Consider the following 24,840-nt stretch of genomic DNA (forward strand, 5'->3'; position numbering starts at 1 on the left):
CATTTGGTAGTGCATATATGTCAATGTCACTCTCTCACTTCGTCCCAGCTTACCCTTATGCCTCCCTGTGTCCTCAAGTCCACTCTCTATGTCTGCATCTTTATTCCTGTCCTGCCCCTAGGTTCTTCAGAACCTTTTTTTATTTTTTTTTTTAGATTCCATATATATGTGTTAGCATATGGTATTTGTTTTCCTCTTTCTGACTTACTTAACTCTGTATGACAGACTCTAGGTCCATCCACTTCACTACAAATAACAACATTCCTTTTATGGCTCAGTAATATTCCATTGTATATATATGCCACATCTTCTTTATCTATTCATCGGTCGATGGACTCTTAGTTTGTTTCCATGTCCTGGCTATTGTAAATAGTGCAGCAATGAACATTGTGGTACATGTCTCTTTTTGAATTATGGCTTTCTCAGGGTATATGCCCAGTAGTGGAATTGCTGGATCATATGGTAGTTCTATTTTTAATTTTTTAAGGAACCTCCCTACTGTTCTCAATAGTGGCTGTATCAAGTTACATTCCCACCAACAGTGCAAGAGGGTTCCCTTCTCTCCACACCCTCTCCAGCATTATTGTTTGTAGATTTTGTGATGATGGCCATTCTGACTGGTGTGAGGTGGTACCTCATTGTAGTTTTGATTTGCATTTCTCTAATGATTAGTGATGTTGAGCATTCTTTCATGTGTCTGTTGGCAGTCTGTATATCTTCTTTGGAGAAATGTCTATTTAGGTCTTCTGCCCATTTTTGGATCGGGTGTTTGACTTTTTGATATTGAGCTGCATGAGCTGTTTGTATATTTTGGAGATTAATCCTTTGTCAGTTGCTTCATTTGCAAGTAATTTCTCCCATTCTGAGGGTTGTCTTTTCATCTTGTTTATGGTTTCCTTTGCTGGGCAAATGCTTTTAAGTTTCAATAGTTCCCATTTGTTTATTTTTGTTTTTATTTCCATTTCTCTAGGAGGTGGGTCAAAAAGGATCTTGCTATGATTTATGTCATAGAGTGTTCTGCCTATGTTTTCTTCTAAGAGTTTTATAGTGTCGGCCTAACATTTAGGTCTTTAATCAATTTTGAGTTTATTTTGTGTATGGTGTTAGGCAGTGTTCCAATTTCATTCTTCTACATGTAGCTGTCCAGTTTTCCTAGCACCACTTATTGAAGAGGCAGTCTTTTCTCCACTGTATATTCTTGCCTCCTTTATCAAAGATAAGGTGACCATAGGTGCGTGGGTTTATATCTGGGCTTTCTATCCGGTTCCATTGATCTATATTTCTGTTTTTGTGCCAGTACCATACTGTCTTGATTATTGTACCTTTGTAATATAGTCTGAAGTCAGGGAGCCTGATTCCTCCAGCTCACTTTTTCTTTCTCAAGATTGCTTTGGGTATACAGTGTTTTTTGTGTTTCCATACAAATTATGAAATTTTTTCTTCTAGTTCTGTGAAAAATGCCATTGGTAGTTTGATAGGGACTGCATTGGATCCACAGGTTGCTTTGGGTAGTATAGTCATTTTCACAATGTGGATTCTTCCAATCCAAGAACGTGTTATATCTCTCTATCTGTTTGTATCATCTTTAATTTCTTTCATCAGTGTCTTATAGTTTTCTGCATACAGGTCTTTTGTGTCCTTAGGATTATTCCTAGGTATTTTATTCTTTTTGTAGCAGTGGTAAATGGGAGTGTTTCCTTAATTTCTCTTTCAGATTTTTCATCATTAGTGTATAGGAATGCCAAAGATTTCTGTGCATTAATTTTGTATCCTGCTACTTTACCAGATTCATTGTTTACCTCTAGTAGTTTTCTGATAACATCGATAGGATTCTCTATGTATAGTATCATGTCATCTGCAAACAGTGACAGCTTTACTTCTTCTTTTCTGATTTTTATTCCTTTTATTTCTTTTTATTCTCTGATTGCTGTGGCTAAAACTTCCAAAACTATGTTGAATAATAATGGTGATAGTGAGCAACCTTGTCTTTTTCCTGATCTTAGTGAAAATGGTTTCAGTTTTTCACCATTGAGTATGATGTTGGCTGTGGGTTTGTCATATATGGCCTTTATTATGTTGAGGTAAGTTCCCTCTATGCCTACTTTCTGGAGGTTTTTTCCATAAATGGGTGTTGAATTATGTCACAAGCTTTTTCTTCATCTATTGAGATGATCGTATGGTTTTTCTCCTTCAATTTGTTAATATGGTGTATCACATTGATTGATTTGCTTATATTGAAGAATCCTTGCATCCCTGGGATAAATCCCCCTTGATCATGGTGTATGATCTTTTTTATATGCTGCTGGATTCTGTTTGCTAGTATTTTGTTGAGGATTTTTGCATCTATGTTCATCAGTGATATTGGTCTGTAGTTTTTTTTGTGACATCTTTGTCTCATTTTAGTATCATGGTGATGGTAGCCTTGTAGAATGAGTTTGGGTGTGTTCTTCCCTCTGCTATATTTTGGAATAGTTTGAGAAGGATAGGTATTAGGTTGTTAGGTCTTCTCTGAATATTTGATAGAATTCGCCTGTGAAGCCATCTGGTCCTGGGCTTTTGTTTGTTGGAAGATTTTAATAATGGTGTCAATTTCAGTGCTTGTGATTGGCCTGTTTATATTTTCTAATTCTTCCTGGTTCAGTCTCAGAAGGTTGTGCTTTTCTAAGAATTTCTTCCAGGTTGTCCATTTTATTGGCATATATTTCCTTGTCGTAATCTCTCATGATCCTTTTTATTTCTGCCGTGTCAGTTGTTACTTCTCCTTTTTCATTTTTTATTCTATAGATTTCAGTATTTTCCCTTTTTTTCTTGATGAGTCTGGCTAATAGTTTATCAATTGTGTTTATCTTCTCAAAGAACCAGCTTTTAGTTTTATTGATCTTTGCTGTTGTTTCCTTTATTTCTTTTTCATTTATTTCTGATTTGATTTTTATGATTTCTTTCCTTCTGCTAACTTTGAGGTTTTATTTTTGTTGTTGTTCTTCTTTCTCTAATTGCTTTAGGTGTATGGTTAGGTTATTTATTTGAGATGTTTCTTGTTTCTTGAGGTAGGGTTTTATTGCTATAAAATTTCCTCTTAGAACTGCTTTTGCTACATGTCATAGGTTTGGGTCATCGTGTTTTCATTGTCATTAATTTCTAGGTATTTTTTGATTTCCTCTTTGATTTCTTCGGTGATCTCTTGGTTATTTAGTAGCATGTTGTTTAACCTCCATGTGTTTGTATTTTTTACAGTTTTTTTTTCATAATTGATATCGTCTCAGAGCGTTGTGGTAGGAGAAGATACTTGATACGATTTCAATTTTCTTAAATTTACCAAGGCTTCATTTGTGACCCAAGATATGATCTGTCTTGGAGAATGTTCCATGAGCACTTGAGAAGAAAGTGTATTCTGTTGTTTTTGGATGGAATGTCCGATAAATATAAATTAAGTCCGTGTTGTTTAATGTGTCATTTAAAGCTTGTGTTTCCTTATTTATTTCCATTTTGGATGAGCTGTCCATTGGTTCAAGTGGGGTGTTGAAGTCCCCTACTCTGATTGTGTTGCTGTCAGTTTCCCCTTTTATGGCTGTTAGCATTTGCCTTATGTATTGAGGTGCTCCTATGTTGGGTGCATAAATATTTACAATTGTTATATCTTCTTCTTGGATTGATCTCTTCATCATTTTATAGTGTCTTTCTTTGTCTCTTATAATAGTCTTTATTTTAAAGTGTATTTTGTCTGATATGAGAATTGCTACTCCAGATTTCTTTTGATTTCCATTTGCATGGAATATCTTTTTCCATCCCTTCACTATCAGTCTGTATGTGTCCCTAGGTCTGAAGTGGATCTCTTATAGACAGCGTATATACAGATCTTGTTTTTGTATCCATTCTGCTAGTCTATGTCTTTTGGTTGGAGCATTTAATCCATTTACATTTAAGGTAATTATTGATATGTATGTATGTTCCTATTACCTATTTTCTTAGTTGTTTTGGGTTTGGTTTTATATGTCTTTTCCTTCTCTTGTGTTTCCTGCCTAGAGAAGTTCCTTTAGCATTTGTGGTAAAGATGGTTTGGTGGTGCTGATTTCTCTTAGCTTTTGCTTTTCTGTAAAGGTTTTAATTTCTCCTTCGAATCTGAATGAAATCCTTGATGGCTAGAGTAATCTTTGTTGTAGGTTTTTCCCTTTCAGCATTTTAAATATGTCCTGCCACTCCCTTCTGGTTTGCAGTTTCTCCTGAAAGATCAGCTGTTAACTTTATGGGGATTCTCTTGTATGTTATTTGTTTCCTTTCACTTGCTGCTTTTAATATTTTTTCTTTGTATTTAATTTTTGGTAATTTGATTAGTATATGTCTTGGCGTGTTTCTCCTTGGATTTATCCTGTATGGGACTCTCGGTGCTTCCTGGACTTGATTGACTATTTCCTTTCCCATATTTGGGACGTTTTCAACTATAATCTCTTCAAGTATTTTCTCAGTCCGTTTCTTTTTCTCTTCTTCTTCTGGGACCCCTATATATATAATTCGAATGTTGTTGTGTTTAATGTTGTCCCAGAGGTCTCTGAGACTGTCCTCAATTCTTTTCATTCTTTTTTCTTTTTTCTGCTCTGTGATAGGTATTTCCACTCTTTTATCTTCCAGGTCACTTATCCTTTCTTCTGTCTCAGTTATTCTGCTATTGATTCCTTCTAGAGAATTTTTAATTTCATTTATTGTGTTGTTCATCATTGTTTGTTTGCTATTTAGTTCTTCTAGGTCCTTGTTAAACATTTCTTATATTTTCTCCACATTTTTTCCCCAGATTTTGGAGCATCTTTTCTATCATTACTCTGAATTCTTTTTTCAGGTAGACTGCCTATTTCCTCTTCATTTGTTTGGTCTGGTGTGTTTTTACTTTGTTCCTTCATCTGCTGTGTATTTCTCTGTCTTCTCATTTTGCTTAACTTACTGTGTTTGGAGTCTCCTTTTCTTAAGCTGCAGGTTCATAGTTCCCGTTGTTTTTGGTGTCTGCCCCCAGTGGGTAATGTTTTTGGTTCAGTGGGTTGTGTAGGCTTCCTTGTGGAGGGGACTGGTGCCTGTGTTCTGCTGGATGAGGCTGGATCTTGTCTTTCTGGTGAGCAGGACCACATCTGGTGGTGTGTTTTGGGGTTTCTGTGAATTTATTATGAATCTAGGCAGCCTCTCTGCTAATGTGTAGGGTTGTGTTCCTGTCTTGCTAGTTGTTTGTCATGGGATGTCCAGCACTGGAGTTTGCTGGTCATTGATTGGAGCTGTGTCTTAACATTGAGACAGAGATCTCTGAGAGAGTTCTCATCGATTGATATTACATGGCACTGGCAGGTCTCTGGTGGTCCATTGTCTTGAACTCTGCTCTCCCACCTCAGAGGCTCAGGCCTGACACCTGGCCAGAGCACCAAGACCCTCTCAGCCACACAGCTGGAGGATGGCCAAGTCAGAAAGGAATCAGATTTCTGGCCCTTGGATGGTGACCGACTTGGGATTGGGGCTCCATAGCTCCACCTCAGCAGTTCGTGTAGCCACCCCGGGAGCTTTGGAGTGTTGGTTTTGTAGGGGGCCATGTGCAGAGGCCTTGCACCTGGCACATTGGATTGGCTTTCCCAGCTCAGAACTGCAGTGGGGACACACCTTGGCACCTGTGTGGAGAAGCACTGTGCACACCACCACAACCCAAGATGGCGGTCACCGGCTGTGTGGTGGATTATTTCTTTATTCCTCATGTATGTAGTGACATGCTTAATACTTATTTATGCTTTACACCTGGTAACGTTTTTGTTCCTTACTCATTGGTACGCCAGCTTCCAACTCTTGAGATGTCTGTCATTTCCTTATATCTCCAGATAATACTTAACCTTTCTATGTCCTTTGTTTGAAATATATGTCTTCCTTTTAAATCATGTGTAGCTAAAATTTTGAAAAAAATGCAATTTAAATCTTAGTGTTTTAATGTATTATTAGTATTTTGTTTTGTGTTCCAATTAATTGTTTTTCTTTCTTGGTTTTCTTCCTCCTTCCAAGGTTACTTTTATTTAATAGCTCCTCTTTGGTGGTGGTGTTCTTGTTTTTTCTCAACCCTCCTTTCTTAACTTGGATGTATAATTTGAATTTTCAGTTCCTGTTAAATTCACCCACGAATATAACTTTTAAAAATTCTAACAAAATTTGATGTTATTTTCTTTCACTTCTGAAAGGATAAGTCCTTACCATTAAGGTGTTCATTATTCACTGTGGTCCCTCACATCACCTGTATTATTTTTGTTGAAGTTGAGTTCATAATTTTTCATCATGAAAATATGAGTATTACTTTTAACAATCTGTAGTTAATTAGATCCAAGAATATATTTTTCCAACCCCTTTGGCTTTTATTTTCTTCTTGCTGATTTATATCCATTACTCATATTTCTTTCCCAGAGGATCTTTGAGTGGTAAACTTTTTTAGCACTTTATAATAAAAATATTATTTTATTCTCAGTGTTGAAAAATATATTTGGCTATATTACATCAGTTTGACAGTTGTTTACTTGTAGCACTTTAAAGATACCAGTTTGTCATCTTCTTCCAACTATTATAGCTGCTGAGAAGTGGGCTGTCAGTCTTATTCTTCCCTTGTAAGATATGTGTACTTTCCTGTACCTAAGATTCTTGATATTCTGTCATTTCATTATGATCTGTCTTGTTGTGGAGCTATCATGTTTTACTTATCCTTTTCAGCAATTTTTGTGTAGACATTCTGAGATCTTACTACTTTCCTCAATTAGGAAAATGTTTGATCTGTCTCTTCAGATTGTATTTTTCTGTTGTCTTTTAGCATGGCTTGCAATTGTTGTCAAAAGCTGGACATTATGTATCAGGTAATAAAAAGTGAGGTAAACTCTTGTTCAGTGTGAGATTTTATGTTAATCTGCTAGGAGTTGGGCAGTGTTTAATGTTTACTGAAGCTGTAGGTGCTGGAGACTTCAAATTCCTCTAGTGCCCTTTCTTTCTCTACTATTGCCATTGGGTCTTCGTAAGTACTCCTCAGACAGTCTGTATCTACAACTCTTTAATCTGTAATCCACTATTGATATAATGGTGTGGTAGTAAGGTCTGGGAAAGCAGGTGCATTCTATTGAATATAATTTAATTTTACAGTGAAATCTTAGCCTTTTCTTGGGTCTGTGTTTCTGGCATGTACTCTTCACAACTGTTATTTTATTTCATTTTTGGCTCCCCATCCCCTTAGGTAAAAACAAGGAAGCTAGAGGAGGATGGAGTGGGAATAATGTGCTTCCCTCTGGTGGGATAATGTTCTGGTACATTATTTTCTCCTGAGTGTAAACCTTTGTTATGCAGAATATTCTGAGTATATTTCAGAATGACTGCTTCTTCCTCCCTCTGTCCAAGCCACAAGGAGTCTCTCTTGGTTTTTCACCATGAGAATCTGATAGAGATTCTATAGATAAAACCCAAGAAGGTTTGGAGGTCCCTAGGACTGCAATCCCTAGGTGCTACTCACTATCATGCTGGTCCATGCTCAGACTTCAGCAATTCTTCTAAATTACCATTTAAGTGTCCCCACCTGTTTATGGCTCCTGCAGCTTCTGCTCCAGCAAGTAAGATTTTGGTTGTAACTCTGGATTTTCCTGTTTTTTGAAATTTAGCGCCAGTTTGCTTTGTGACCTCTTTTCTGATGTGTCCTAGAAAAGTCACTGATTGTCCATACGTTTAGCTTTTTCTTGTTGTAAGAATAGGAATAATGACTTCTGTTTTGAACATTAAGAGTTGTTTTGATTAATCAATACTTTTACATGGTTCAAACATTAAAACCAGCATAAAGAGATCCAATGTAAGATATCCCTCATTTCTTTATTACTCATATCTAAGTTTGTATAATTTCTAATAGGTAACTATTGTTGTTATTTTACTCTTCCAGATATTTTGTGCAACTACAGACGTATATTACTTTCCATTTTTAACAACAGAAGTACTTGTAAAATATATTTTCTCTTTCTTGTTATATTTGTTACTAATTCCAAACGAATTTATTCAAAGAACTGTCTTGATTTTCATTGGAGTAACATTCCATTATATGGATATGTCTTAGTTTTATAAACAATTCATTACTGGTATATAATTTCATAATTATTCATTAATTCAATAATTCATTACTGATGTTCAAACTTTTGCTGTTACAAAAGCTCTTGATTAATTAATTGTGTATATGGAACATTTTCCATATGCATGATGATATGTGTGAGACAAATTGCTAGAAGCAGAATACCTGGAACAAGATGCATATTCATTTGCAGTTTTGAAAAGTATTGAAATAAGGGTTGAACAATTTACACCATCTTTGAAAATGAATAAGTTCCTTTTTAAACTATGTCACTAATGTAATGTGTGATAAAATTTCATGTATTTGCCAGTGTGGTAAGTGAAAGTTATATTTCGTTGCAGCTTAAATTTGCATTTATCTTATTTTAAGATAATTTAATATCGTTAAGAGCTATTTTTATATCACTTGCCCAGTTTTTAATTAGGCTGTTTCTGTCTTTCTCACTGATATTCATGAAAATCGGCATTTTCACTATGTGTTATGAATTGCAAATATTATTACCCATTTTATAATTCCTCTTTCATATTTTGAGTGTATGTGTTTTGCATGCAGAAATATTTTTTTATTTTGCGGTACATGGGCCTCTCACTGTTGTGACCTCTCCCGTTGCGGAGCACAGGCTCTGGACACGCAGGCTCAGCGGCCATGGCTCACGGGCCCAGCCGCATCGCAGCACGTGGGATCTTCCCGGACCGGGGCACGAACCCGTGTCCCCTGCATCTGTAGGCGGACTCTCAACCACTACGCCACCAGGGAAGCCCTGCATGCAGAAATATTTTTAAGATATATTTAATTTTTTAAAATGTTTATGGCTTCAGGAATTTTTGGCATGGTGAGATATTTCTTCATAATTATGGGGTGATATAATTTCTCATCTTTCATTATTTACACTTAAATCATTGATATATTTGGAATTTATCCTAGTGTAAACTGTGTATAGTTATGGTGATATAGATTAATTTTTTTCTAGTTTTACTTTTTCTCTTCCAAATTTTTAGAATTTTTTTATTAATATCACTATATTTTCTCTTCTTAATAATGTTGCATTGTATTTATATTAAAAAATTTATGTGGTGGGAACATACTTTATTGTTGTTTTTTGTCTTTTTGGTTAAAATTACTATTTCTCATATATAATACTGGCTTCTGGAACGTAACATGTCAAGAAAGTTTTGGTTCTGTAGCACTGGTTTATCTTGAGTTGTTGAATTTTGCTAAATGCCTTTCAGCATACATGTATATAGTAGTATGGCTTTTTCTTTAATTTTTAACAAACAATTTCCTAAAAATTAAACTCTGTTCTCATTTCTGGAATAAACCCTATTTGGTAATGAACTGTTACTTTAAAAATTTTCTGGATTGCAATTGCTAATACTTGATTTAGTTAGGTTGCTTTCATATTCAGATGAGAGATTTGCCTGGTTTTATTTGTGAGCAATATTCTCCTATTTTTTGGTATCATCGTTATATTCAATTAAAAATATCCGAAAACAATCTTTCCTTTTATATGTTTTTAAATGGTTAAATATAATTTTTCATCATATTATTATGAAAAATGTCAAATTTATGGAACAGTTAAAAAATGTGAAGTGAATCAGTAAATATTACTACCACCGAAATTCTGTAGTTAACATTGTGCTATATTTTCTTCAACACACACACACACAGACACACAGACACACACGCCTATTCCTGTATCTGCTATTTCTTGAATGCATTTCAAAGTAAGTCTCGGATTTTATTCAGTTAAGCTTTGCTCTTCATAATCTTTAACAATATAATCCATGTATAATTGACATGTAATAACCGGCATGTATTTAAGATGTAGAATTTAATAAGTTTTGGATAAAGTCACCACTGTAATCTAGATAATGAACATAACAATACAACAAAGGAATCCCTCTCTCTGAACCCTGCCCCTACCCTCCTTCCCCAGGCAAACACTGATCTCCTTTCTCTCACTGTACATTAATTTCCTAAAATTTTACATTATGATTCTTACAGCATATACTTTTTTTTCTTGTTTTCTTTTCATTCAGCGTGATTTTTGAGATTGTATTATAGGGCATATCAGTCATCTATTTCTTTTTATTGCTGTGTGTTATTGTTATATGGATATATTGTAGTTTATCCATTTACATGTTGATGGGGATTTAGGTTGTTTCCAGTTGGCTATTGCAAATAAAGATGCTATGAATGATTTTGTACAAATCTTTCTACGAGCATATGCCTTCTTTCTCTTGTATAAATACTTAGTAATGTAGTGCCTGGATCCTATGGTGGTATATATTTAAATTTTCAAGAAACTGCAAACTATTTTCCAAAGTATTTGTACGACTACAGTGTAAGAGAGTTCCATGTATACACATTTGTACACATTCTTCCAGACACTTGATGTGTTCAGTCTTTTTCATTTTAGTCATTCTAATTAGGTTTGTAGTGGCATTTCCTTTGATTTTAATTTGCATTACACTGATAACTAATGATGTTGAGCATCTTTTTAGGTGGTTTTTTTGCCATTTATATATTTTTCATGGTGAAACGTCTGTTCAAATTTTTGCCCATTTTTAAACTGAATCATTTTCTTTTGAGTTTTGAGAGTTTTTAAAATATATATTATAGATTTAAGTGCTTTATCAGATAAATAATTTGCAAATATTTTCTCCTAGTCTGTGACTAAGAGACATAGTCTGCGTCTACTGCATGCCGAGGTGTTGAAACAATCTCTTTTCCACTGGTAAAAAATAAAGCAGTGGCCTAAGATTGTTCAGTTTTTCTCTTGGGAGCCAGAGAACTGAGGTTTGTGAGCAAATGATTTATTAACATTCAATTTTAAAACTTTATAATTCTATAGAATTCAATATTAACAACATAAAAATCAGTGTACCATATTTTTTAAAAGGTAGTGTTACTCTTACAAGTCAAATAAGAAAAGCAAAAGAGATTGTGATCTTTCCAGTGTCACACAAAGATGGGGCAGAATATACTTTCAGTATCGGCAGTTAACCAAATCAACATAAGTGGTATAATCTAGCAGAGGCCATTTTTTAGGTACTTAATATTTGATTGAGATAATTGTTAGTTATTAAAATCAGTTTCACTTATTCATAGTAGTAAAAAAAGGACATTATGGCTATTTTAAGTTTGCAGTATTAAGCACATAAGTGTAAGGAAATTGAAAGTTCAAGATCTCTCCAGCAATGTTATCTTGCCCATCTACATTTATTATGTTTATAAGACTTTTTTTTTTTTTAGATGTTGGTAGGAGTTTATTAATTTATTTATTTATTTTTGCTGTGTTGGGTCTTCGTTTCTGTGCAAGGGCTTTCTCTAGTTGTGGCAAGTGGGGGCCACTCTTCATCGCGGTGCGCGGGCCTCTTACTATCGTGGCCTCTCGTTGTGTAGCACAGGCTCCAGAGGGGCAGGCTCAATAGTTGTGGCTCACGGGCCTAGTTGCTCCACGGCACGTGGGATCCTCCCAGACCAGGGCTCGAACCCGTGTCCCCTGCATTAGCAGGCAGACTCTCAACCACTGCGCCACCAGGGAAGCCCTATTATGTTTAAATAATTTATAGGTAACTTTCAAATAATCAATCTCATTGAACATAAATTAGTCATTAATTAAAATAAGTAGCATATTCCCATATAGAACTTGATCAGGTTGGTTTAGGAATTCTCTGTTTAATTGAAATACTCTAACCTAACATTTAATTGAGGAAAAAACCTTGATGTTTTTCACTCCACATCACACAAAGTATGCAAAATGATTAAAGACAAGTTGAATTGACGTCTGGAAACGTTATCTCTGACCTTGAGTCATTCCTCCATTCTAAATGGTGGATTTGTTGCTATGGCTCATCACAGAATCCCATCTTACTCTTTCTCCACACTCTAGCACTTCTGCATTTGAGTCAGCAATACTTTTCCAAGTCCTTCACTTATTCATGGACTTTCCGAATTCTGTACTCTGTCTATAAATAAAGGAATTTTCTGTATTCTCCTATCTTCACTAATGTCTTTTTATCTTACATCCATTAAGGCTCCTTTTCATTCAATTGGCTTGAATTTTTTTAAGAGGGAACTCATTTCCTGCTTAAAAATATATTTTTAAAAATGATGTGTTCATATGAGTATTTAATTTCATTTCCTTTGGTAGGAAGCATGCGATTAAAGAAATCAAAGATTTTCACTTCTTGTACAATAATAGTTTAGTCTAAAAGAAGAAAGCATTTCATTCCTATAAGGTCTCATTTTAGTTCTCAAACTGCGTCTCTAACTATTATTTTCATAATGATATTCATATCGATTTTTCTCACTGTTCCTTAAAATATTGTGCTTTCATGCTTTTCTACATCACTCCATTTACCTGGCATATTCAGTAGTTAAATCCAGTTCCACTAATCTTTCATCTCCATTATCTCTCCTCTTAAATTTGATGTTTATATTTATCTAAACATTTAGAGTACCTACTTAAAACTTCCAATAATATAATACAACTTTTCTTTCTTGCTCTCTTCCCAATATGTTGAGTTCCTATTATTGAAATAAAGAAATACAAATGCATAGCTTCCTCTTGACTCATTCTTTTTGACTTTCCATATCTTAACATCTGCTAATTATATTTAAAATGATATTTCAAAATTGAATATATTTACTTTTATTTGTATCTGAAAACCACAGTCTGTTGTCTGTCTACAGGTTGTTCTAAAAGCCAAATCCACTGTTTGCATTATTATAATCATGTAGCTACTTTTCACTGAAAAACTAATTAGTATGCTGGTATTATAATACTTTCAATGTGGGTCTAGTGTCACAATTCCTGTGCTACCCAGGAAAGAACAGTATTTTGTCAATATCAAATAGATTCTCTCTTCTTATACACAATCAGTAGCTTCATGGCACATTTCAATTTGCCTTAAATTTGTACATTACTTTCTGAAAAAGATTTATCTTATGAGTTTTTTGTTCACACTTGTCCTGATTATCCTTAGGCCAGATAGAAAAGATTCATTTACTTTGGACTTCTTACGTAAGTCCAGTATTTCTTTTATCCCACATTCATCTTCTGTGGTTGTAAACTTTGTTTTGTGTAAATATAACCCCACATAACCTTCTCCAAAATGGTATATGGGAGGTACATTTTCTGATTTGAATTTCTCAAAAGGCTTTATTTTGCCATTTATATCAGTTTATAGCTTGGCTGGACATAAAATTTGAAGTCAAAATATTATTGCCTCAGAATTTTGAAATAATTTTTACCATTTTTATTATCCAAAATTGCTAATTTAAAAGTATGAAATAATTATGACATTAATTGCTTCAGTGAATACTAAGAAAAAAGTATGCTGGATACTTTTGGGATGCTGTTTTAATACTTGGTCTTCTGAAACATCTCAGTGATGTGCCTTTGAATTAATATTTATTTATTGAGGTCAGATGTTAGCAGGTTTTGTAAAATCTGGAGACAGGTCTCTTGTTCTGGGAGTTTTTCTTATTTAGTAATTTTTCCCTATTTTTCCATTAATGTTCCCGTTTTGAAACTCCTGTTTGTTAGATAAGAAGCTATCTAGATTAATAGTCTTGACCAATTTATTTTCTGTTATAGGCTTTCTCTTTTTATGTTTTCATATATATGTGCTGAAAGGATACCTCAAGTTTATCTTCTAATCCTCCTATTGATTTTTATTTTTACTTTGTCAATATATTTTTAATTTCCAAAGGTTCTTTTTTGAGAGTGATTTTTCATTCAATCCTATTCATGACTCTTGTTTTGTAGAAGCATCATCTAGAACTCTTCTAAAGATATTATACTTTAAAACATTTTCTTCTACCTTGAATGATCTGTTTCCTCCTGGGGTCACCTTTCTTTTGTATTTGACTTTTTTTCTCATTTCATGCTGTTGATTTGCTTTGTAAATCTAGTAATCCTTAGTTTTTCATTCTAATCAAGGAGTAAATGATCAGATTAGTTAATGCAGTTAGAAACTACATGTCTTTTCTCCTCAGCTGTTGGGTATGCAGGCTAGAATTTTTCACTCACATTGTCTTTTGAATAAGATGTTTAATAAGGTGGTACAGGAGCAGAGCTTGTTGACTGGCAAACTTTCCTTCATACTGAAATGGTGGAAAGCTATATTTCAAATGGGAGGCCCAGAAATTCAGAATTAGAAGTAGTTTATTATGAAATAATAACTTACATTCTAACAGGGTTATTTTTTTCTGAGGTGTTCATTTAACTGTTTTGGAAATATACCCACAATTCAATACATTTCTCTCTCTCTCTCATGTGTGTGGGTCTGTGTAGGATGAACTTAAATGGCTTCCCCTTGTATTTCACCACATTTTCACTCCTGTTATTATACCTGCTCAATCCAAGCAGAAAGACTTTCTGAGCTTCATCTGTGCAATTCAGACTCCCTTATTTTTGCATTTCTCATCTACCATAATCTGGAATTTGGGAGTTATGTGCTCCTTCAGAATGACCTGTATGATTCCATCTGCTTTTACTTTAACAAAAAATATAGAACCCCCAATATGTTAACCCTCCACCATTTTGTTCTTTCTACATTTATGGGTTTATCCTCAATTGAATCATTTGCAAATCCATAGTGTCTTTAGAGGATGGAGACACTCTAAAGTGTCTACACTTTATACAATACATTTGCTTAATCTACCATATTTCTCTGAAACTATAAAGTATATGTTATTCTTTGCTATAAATTGGCACAGAAGGGGAACTTGAAAGTTACTTATCAAGATAATTAAAACTGCAAATGTCTCTTAAATTTTCAATTTTATTTTAGCAATTTATGTTAGAGATTAACTTTTTGTCCTGATATATAATTACAAAGATGATCAGTGGAGGGTTGTTATAAGAGTTAAAAGTAAGGAAAAACCCTACATATTTAACAGAGGGAGATTATCAATAAAATATGGCACATAAAATTTTAAGCTGCCTTTTATAAGCATACTCAGTATTCTTGGAGTAACTTTTAATTGTTTTTACTTTGTCATACAATTTTTTTACAACTTTATTTGATTATATTTACACTTATTCATTTAGTTTAAATTTATTAACATAAGAATTTGAGGGAGTCTAACAGAACAACTAAAATGAAAACATGGCTAACTATAATAAATTGAAAAACACAAAGCTCATCTTATAGAAGAAGAGAGGATAGATATTAGTAAGAATGTGAAATGCACTTATTTATAAAATTATGGTCAGAGTTTGGCTCAACAATAAATAGAATGTAAGACAAAAACAAAGCTGGATAAACTTTTGCTTGAAACTAAACTCAACCAGGAATTTATCGTGTGATTGAAACTAAAAAATGTATTATTGTATGAGTGGTCTAACCTGACATGATGGTAGCAGTCTTAGAACAATGACTTTAAAAGCAGTACACTAAAAAAATTGCTTTTCCCCTGAAGAGAGTGTCCCCTGTTTAAGGACAAGGATAATTCCAAGAAGTGATAACTCATTGAAGGAATGTCTTCAACACTACAACAATGCCATCTATATACTTTATTTTTTGAGGATCTTATAGCTCTTTGGGTTGAGTCCCACATGTTCTGCGATTTTTTTTTTTTTTCTGTACACGGGCCTCTCACTGTTGTGGCCTCTCCCGTTGCGGAGCACAGGCTCTGGACGCACAGGCTCAGCGGCCATGGCTCACGGGCCCAGCCGCTCCGCGGCATGTGGGATCTTCCCGGACCGGGGCACGAACCCGTGCCCCTGCATCGGCAGGCAGACTCTCAACCACTGCGCCACTAGGGAAGCCCCTCATATATTCTGCTATTCTTAAAGTACAAACGCCATGTTAGGGTTGCCATTTCTGGAAAGGCTTTCAGAGTAGGAAAAACCCTGTGTCAGGTCTTCATCTCTCCCATAGATTTGTAAACCCAGTTGCTGAATCCCAGTTCACAAGGCCAGATTTCTCCATTCTTTGTGAACTGAGTTTCCATTATGTTCATTTAGGGTTTTTTTGTTTGTTTGTTTTTTGCCTTCCCTGATCAACCTTAATTAAAAACACTCTGGTCTTCCCCAACATATTTCTTTATCAACCTTCAAATTCTAAGTTAAAGTCTAAATCCCTTGAATTCCTTAAGAGCCCAAGTTCCTTGTAAAAGTTGATTCAATACTCATTCAGATTTTTTTTTACTGAAAAGCACCTTCAATAAGTTACTATTGGGTTGTCCAGAAGTTTATTGGATTAATGAATACGTTGTTCAATAAAGTTCTTGGTGAAAATGAAAAACGTGTGTTTTATTTATACTTAAAACTTAATGAACTTTTTGGCCAACCCAATATTTTAGAGTTTTGAGAATTCTATGTATACTTATATTCAGCCAAAATACGGAGAAGGTGGAGGAAGAAAAATTACGTTTTAAGGTATTCAATGATTGTGGAAATGTTAATTATTATATGATATATATAATGTGACATTATCTACCATGCCCTTTTCCTTTATTGTAATGATTATGTATATAAGTGAAAGGGAAATGTTAAGAAAGAGACAGATGTGATCCAGATAAAGTAAATGCAACATGAATCCACTTAAAAAGCAAGTTATATGGCTGGATTTGAAAACAAATCTAAAAGGATATCTAATTAAATATAGTAATCATTTTTTCACAAAGTTGCTGAGTAAAAGGACAACATAAAAGCAATCATTTGAATTTCTATATAATACCTTCAAGTTAAGAAATTAGAGTTGTGAAACTTTATAATAACTACAGCATCATTGAATATATATTAATATATTAAAATCAATAACCATAAAATATACTGACTATATAGAAATGATCCTAAAATTATTCAATACCTCTTCACTGAAAATTATAAAACAAATTTAAAGAAGAATTAAGTAAATGGAAATATTATGTCTCAATTAGAGATTAGAAGACAATATTTTAAAGATGGCAATTCTCCCTAAACTGATTAGTAAATCAGTTTTAGTAAACCCAGAATAACTCAGAATTAGTAAACCCAGAATAAATAAATTTAGTAAACCCAGAATAAATCAGAATTTAAATCAGAATTAGTAAACCCAGTAAAAACTCCCCCAATAATGTAAGACTATGTATTTGAGTATTTGTAGAAACTGATAAGCCTATTCTAAATTTTATTTTAATTTATCTATTCTAAAAATTAATTTTATCTTATCTAAATTGATAAGCCTATTCTAAATTTTAAGTGGAAATGTAAATGGACAACCATCTGTAAGGTGAGAGGCCTTGCTCTAATTATAAGGAAGTTACAATAATCAAGACAATGTGAGAATAGTACAAGAACAAACAAAAGCAACAGAATAAAGAGTCTACAGACAGAACCTAACACATATGGACACTTGATTTATAATAAACGTAGCACTATATAGCTGTGGGCAAAGTTTTGGGGAAAAATGGAACTTGTATCATATGTCAAACTACTTTACATAATTGTAGGTCAATTGTACATCTAACCATGAGAGGCAAAAAAATAAATGATCTAGAAAATAACATGGGAACTTATTTTCATTATCTTGGGGTAGGCAAAATTTCTTGAACTTAGTTTAACCTAATGTTTCCAAAACTGATTTAACCACAGACTCGTGTGTGTGTGTGTGTGTGTGTGTGTGTGTGTGTGTGTGTGTTTAACCCATTGAAGAAATGATTTTTTTCCTGAAACTCTTTGAGAAAGGCTACTTTGGGTTCTCCCCTTTCTTATCAAATTAGCAAAGGCCAGTCACTGAACAGGATAATAATTATCAACTGAAATAAACTTATAGAACAATTCAAGAGAGAGAGCTGGACCCTGGTCTTGGAAAAGAAGAATCAAGGCAGGAATCTGCCCTTTTTCACAAGTTTATAACGTTGGATTTATTTTTGGCTGTATGTCTAGACCCATTTCTAGTGTGACAATAAAAGGATAACTAGACTCAAATAAGTATATATGTAGCAATTTTTCACTGAGAAGTATTAAGCAGAGAATTAAAAGAAGTTGTTAAACTTTTCTTTAAATTTATTTAAAAAGTGATTTAAAAGATATATTTTTATCATTTATGCATGTATTCTTAAACATTTTCTACAATTAAAGTAGCTAAAGTTCACCCTATTTAAAGTAGATCCTATTAAAGGCATTTTTGGTGCCAGCCTCTGTTTATATCTACTACTTATTTTTTCTGAAAGATACGTAATGGTTCTAAGACTCACATGTCTACTCTATAAACTGAGGATAATATTACCTGTCCTTAATTAAATGATAGAGCTATGTATTTCCTTATGGAAACTATAGCCTTTAATGTAGTAAGAAGTGTACACAACAGGAAGAATAATTATGCAAATATGCAGGCACAATGGGAACTTCCTTTGTAGAGAGGTTTGCAGCATGGAACAATCTATCAGAGATCCCAATCAAGGGTAAGTAGTCAAACTTACATGACACAAATTGGGTTCTTAGTGCAGGTTCCGAATCTTTCAACTGACTAGAGAATTCTAAGAATCAGGTAGTTGGCCTGTAACACAGAGAGACTTCTTAAAAGGGAAGGAGTGGTTCACCCATCCTGGTGCTAATAACAGGACTAATCTGTATGGCTGTCTGTTATCACCAGCCATGGATTTGAAAGGGTGCCCATTTCCCTTCCATTCACACTCAATTCTCTGCAATGGACTCTACCCCCTTCTCTAGATTAAAAGTAACTTATTTTTCTCTTCCATTTCTCCTTATGTTCATTTGGCCACATTTAGTGTAATATGCACAGAAGATGCATGATACATTATGCATTTTATGTCTCATTTTGATACTAATAACGATGAGAGGTTTTGAAAGTATGTGAATGTACCTAAAAGAGTGCCTAGTAAAGAGTATGATGAAAGCTAAATTTATTAAGCATTTATTATGTGCTGGATATTGTGCTAACTGCTTAACATGTATAACTTCACTCGATCCAATTTTGGCCAGCATAATATTTATTTTAATTTTAACAATTAAAATACAAGATCCATAGAAATTGAATATGTTGCCCAGAGTCATACAGCTTTTAAAGAAAGCCAGACTTTATACTCAAGTTTGTCTCAATCCAAATCTCAAGTTCATTGTGCTTGACCATTAGATCACACAGTAACCTTTAGACCATACAGTAAATATGGGCTTTACAAGACTATGTGCATGAAAATTATAAAACAAATTGGGACAATCTCAAATTGTTCTTCACATGATGCTATTATTTTAATAGGTTGCTGGGAAGCATATTTTTTAATTTCAAATTTGAATTCAAATTTGACTTCAAAATGATTCTAGGTTCCATCAATAAGACAGTACAGCTGATAAATGAGGAGTGAAAATATTGAGAGCATAATCTCAGACCACATAGTCTCATGTGAACTTGGACAGCTTGATAAATTAGTCTATTAGGTTTAAAACTTACTATGCTTGTAAAAAGTTATCTTTTGTGTAGTAGAGTGATTGAAAGTTGATAGATAAATAGATCAGATAGACAGAATCTATTTTAAAACATGATATAATAACATACTTCTAGAATGTGGCATTATATTTATATATAATTCAAATAAATTAACACGAACATATGCTTATGTCAATATTCTTAATAAGTTTCAGTCTTCTTGATATTAAAAATAGATTTTGTGTTGATGTTTGAAAATTAGATTTCTATGAACTGTGGCCATATCCATCATTTTATAAGTAAAAAATCTTTTGGAGGAGAAGCATAATCACTACCCTTGGTTGTGTATGTATGTGTGTGTGTGTGTGTGTGTGTGTGTGTATATAAAATGACATTTATGTACAAACATCATAAAATTATGCATATTTTTGGTGACTACCATTGTTTGAATATTTTGAGATATAGTTTATTTTCTTATACTTGTGTTTTAAGGACTTGTATATATGGTTGAAGTCATTAGTGGGCCAGAGGCTACTAATTCAAAGTATTACCTAGATATAATTACCTAGATATAATTTAGATGCTATGAAAAGGACTTTTAGTACCTGAATATATCTAAAATAGGTTTAAAATTACAGGAATAGTAATGTATCACTTGACTCCCAGACACTTAGAGGTTGCTAAAGACTTCTAAACATTTCTTCCCTCAGTTTTCAAATATGTTTAAAAATGCATTGTTTATGGAATTATTCCAATTATTTGGAAAACCCAAAAGCAAGTATAATTCAGTTAGCATTTTGTCTCATTGTTATATATACTCATACTATAAAGGTATAGACTTTTTAAAGGTCTTAATATAGTTAAAATTCTGACATATTGGAGATATTTTATAAAACATTTAATTTACTTACACATTTTACAGAAATTATTTTCTTTATTATACTTTTTAATTGAGGTATAGTTGGTTTACAGTATTATATTAGTTTCACGTGTACAACATAGTGATTCAAAATTTTTATAGTTTATACTCCATTCATACTTGTCATAAAATATTGGCTATATTCCCTGAGCAATCTTAAAACAGACATTTTCACTAGTAAAACACACTTGACAAAATTTTAGTCAAATTAAAATCCACCAAGGATTTTAAGTACTTATTATGTTTCAGGAACATAGAAAATACAGATAAGGCATATGTTCTTATGTCAAGGAATTCATGGTCTGGTGAGATAAACTAATAAATGGAGTAAGTGACATGACAGGAATACAAAGCATGATGATATCACAGATTAAAAAGTAGCAACTAACCCATACTAAGTATAAGGTATCTAGGATGGGTTTTGAAATAATGGTGTATTATCATAAACTCATCCAGCTGAAGACTCCAATCAGCTGCTATCTTAGATGCTGTGACTTTTCTAGGGGATATAAAGACGGTCCCTGGTATCTTGTCATCAACTAATCATCTAGTGAATGCTTTTAACTCATTACCTGTAAAGATAGACAAGAAGACCCATTTGAGTTCACTTAGAAAAGGAAAAATAAGAGTTGTGTTTGCTTTCCTCAGGGATATATCAAGTCCCCTGCTCTCTTTCAAAAAGTAATAAGTAGGGATCTCCCTGATTTTATCATCTCACAAGACATCATCTTGGTCCACTCTATTAATGATACCATCCTGATATGCTGAATGCCATAGAAATCTGAATGAGATACATACCTGCTTAAGTATGGAAAACAAAACCCCCTGAAAATTCAGGCTCTGACCCTCTAAGTTTCAAGGTTTTCTTTGCTTTGGGCCATGAAAAGATAACCGTAAGAAGGCAAATGGCAAGAGGCTATATCTGGAAACTCCTGCCACCAAGAAAACAGCACAATGCCTTTTGGATTTTAGAGGCAACACATAACAAATACATAACAGCATGTTGCTGCAATACACTTACCAAATAACCTCAAGCTTATTTTTTTTGACTGGGATCAGAACAATAGAAGGCTCTAGAATTCTGAAGCAAGTTGCCCCACCAGTTGCATATGAAACAGGAAATGTATTGGCACTTAAAATGTTGGTGACAGTTGGTTTCAGCAGCATTCCATCATTACGTGGAAGAGGTATATATGATACTGGGCTTGAACAGATTCTGAAGGCACAATTATTTACAGAAGCAGGGGGCTTAGACTCATGCATCTATTTCAGTACTTTGAAGGACTGCCTACTCTCTACGAAGGCACACTGTGGCTTTATGAAGCATTTCCTAGGGCAAACTGTCTGAAGAAGAAGAAACCTATGTTTGGGTTGCAGGTGGTCCCACATGATACATTAGGAACACCTAGAATGAGTGACTATAGCATCATCCCCACTCGGGCATGATACAGAAGAACAAAGTTGAAGGGAAATCTTCCAAGGAGTAGAACTTGGAGGAAAGGTACCTGCTTATTTACTTTTCCTGGAAAAAATGTCGGATTCACTCTGAGTTTTGAGCAGTGGCTAATGTTTTGGCTGAATGGCCACAGACTCAGGAAGAAAAATATTGGAAAACTGGTGACAAAGATGTTTGGGGCAGACCTCATGGAATGGGCACAAAGTGTGAAAATGTTTTTGTACTGTATGAATGTTCACCAAGGCAACCACAGCTGACCAAGCTCTCAAATTTCATGTGGACAAGATGGTCCAGTACGTGGATGCCAGTGAATTTCTGTGCTCAGACATTCCAGTCGTTGCTGAAAAGGCCTGAGGGACCAAATGGCCATGGAAGCAGGCATGGCGATTATCTGTGGACTCAACAACATGGACTTCTACTTACTGTGATGTGATTGTAACTATTAATGATGTCAACAACAACATGTCAACAACAGAGAGTGTCATTGAGCCACCAATATGGTAATGTCTCCCAAATGAACAAGCCAGCCACCTGGTAACAATTTGACTGCATTCGATCACTTCCATCATCAAAAGGAAAACAATTTGTTCTTTTTGGAATAGACACTGATTCTGGAGATACATTTGCTTTCACTGCCATGTAATGACCCTGATAAAAACACCCTTCATGATTTTAAGGATTGCTTTACTCACTGTAAACAAATTCTCTGTAGTTATTTCTTCTGAACAAGGAAATGATAGTGGAGCAAATGAAGTATAACAGTTGGCCCATGGAATGAATTCATCGTTCCTACCATAGATCCCATATCCTGTCTTGTAGAATGGTAGAATGGGCTTCTGATGTCTCAGTCTTTGCAAGTATCTCAGGTTATATCCCATAGGTAGAAGTTTATTTCTGAATCTTATATACCAATATGTGCTTCTATTCTCCTATAGCTAGGATCTGAGTCCAGGATCTAAGGGATAGAAATGAGTCATTCCTCTTCATGTACAGAGAAACGTTTCTAGTAACAAATGATAGAAATGATTCCTGACAGTATAGTCTTCAAGAGTTATCCTCTTACTTTTAAACCTAATGAAATACAAATTTGGTCTCTGATGGTCCAGAGGACTTCGTTCCTTAAGAAATGTTCTCCATAAGGACACACAGGGACAATGCTGAGGGGAAGCTGGAAACTCTTTTCCCCAGAATCCCTTTTCCCTAGTGTTAAAATTTGCCAAGGAGAGGAAATTGCCAGAGATTCTGAAGGCAGGAAAGGAACAGAATCTATTATTCTATGGAGGCGTTTGTACCCAGATAAGAGTATTTATTTATTTTGAGTTCCTAAATTCCTCAGTTTACTAATGTTTGTTTAAATCCAGTATCCAATATACTGTAACATTTTATGTGACCACATTCTGGTATTTCACCTTTCTATGGTTTGTTGATTTGTTTCACTGAATGATTAGAATTCAAAATTCTGAGATCCACATACTAGCAGTCTAGTTCCTTAATTCCAATGACTTTGGCTATCTCTGCAAAAAGAAATATTACCCCTTACCTAAAATAATATGTCAGAATCTAAAATTATCATCTTCCATTAAGAACCACTCATTTTCTTTGCCTTCAGCAGTACCTATAATCCAGTATAATTTAAAATATACATTGCTTAGTTCAAATTCCACCTCTTTCATGAAAACTTTCCCTACCATGAACTTTCTTTTGATCCCTTATACTTAGTCCACATCCTATATTACACAATACAGCATCTACATTTTCCCAGAAAAATCTGGAGTGTAGATGACATGATTGGAAGGCTAGCTGTATACAATGTTGCCTGTGAGACAGAGGCACTCGGGCGAAAGTTTGAGAACTTCTTAACATCCATTTTATTCTCCATATTGATAAATTTCTGGGAAAAAAAAAGCAACAAAGATTGACTAGCAGAAAAGTGATTTCTAGTTGGACCCTCTATTTGGTTATCTTCTTTGGAGAGACTGAGCAAGAATTGAGTGCCTCGGGACCAGGGAAGTCCAGGGACAGCATACAAAGCTAGCTCACTAAATTTAGGATCGTGAGAGAGAGAGAGTCACGGCATTACTCTGTCCCCTTTACATTCTACTGGACTCTGTGGCATCTGAGTGAATCAAGCGAGAGGTATTCTCTAAATGAGAATGAATACGTAGTGTCTTCACTGGCGACCAGAGGACGCTTCCCCTGTATAGCCGTTGGAGTGCAGCCTCAGGCACAGGCAACAACCACAGAGACACTGAATCGGCCTGATAGAATACAGTACAAGTCCCCTGACAGCACCTATTTCTTGATTTTTTGTCTCAGGCTGATCATCAACATTTATCTACAGATGACCCTTGAACAACACAGGGGTTGGGGTGCCAGCCCTCCTTAGAGTCAAAAATCTGAGTATGACTTTACAGTTGCCTTCAATATGTGGTTCTGAACATATGGATCCAACCAACCGTGGATTCTATAGTAAGTATTTAGTGCAAAAAAAAACCCCCAAAACAAAAAAATGGGTGTAAGTGGACCAGCACAGTGTAAATCAGTGTTGTCCAAGGATCAACTGTATTTGTAAGTAGTAACGATTGAAAGATTTATCTTAAGAATTTCAACATTGTTTATAATTCTTTGAGGAGGTTCAAATCTAAGAATTTTAGGGAAACCAGTCCATCCTTGAGGAGAGAAATTTCATTTCCATTTATTCCTAATACGCAGTTTTCAAAATTAAATAGAGTTCAGCCCAGAAACAACCAGAGACCAATGAAAAGAAACAGCAGGCTGTGGTTAGCAAAGAACACTTGCAGAGAACACTTGCAGAGAGTTTGGCCAGTTTTTTTTTCTGGTTTTAGCAACACATCTTTGCTCCTTTCTTCAAACACCTTTCAGGCCTAGCAGATAAGTATTGGCCTATAGACAGCACGGCAACAAAAATTACTGTCATGGTTACGAAACAGCACTAAGAATAAGGGTTAGTTTGACTGTT

This window comes from Lagenorhynchus albirostris, chromosome 8 (assembly GCF_949774975.1).
Source record: "Lagenorhynchus albirostris chromosome 8, mLagAlb1.1, whole genome shotgun sequence".
In the NCBI taxonomy this organism is placed as follows: Eukaryota; Metazoa; Chordata; class Mammalia; order Artiodactyla; family Delphinidae; genus Lagenorhynchus; species Lagenorhynchus albirostris.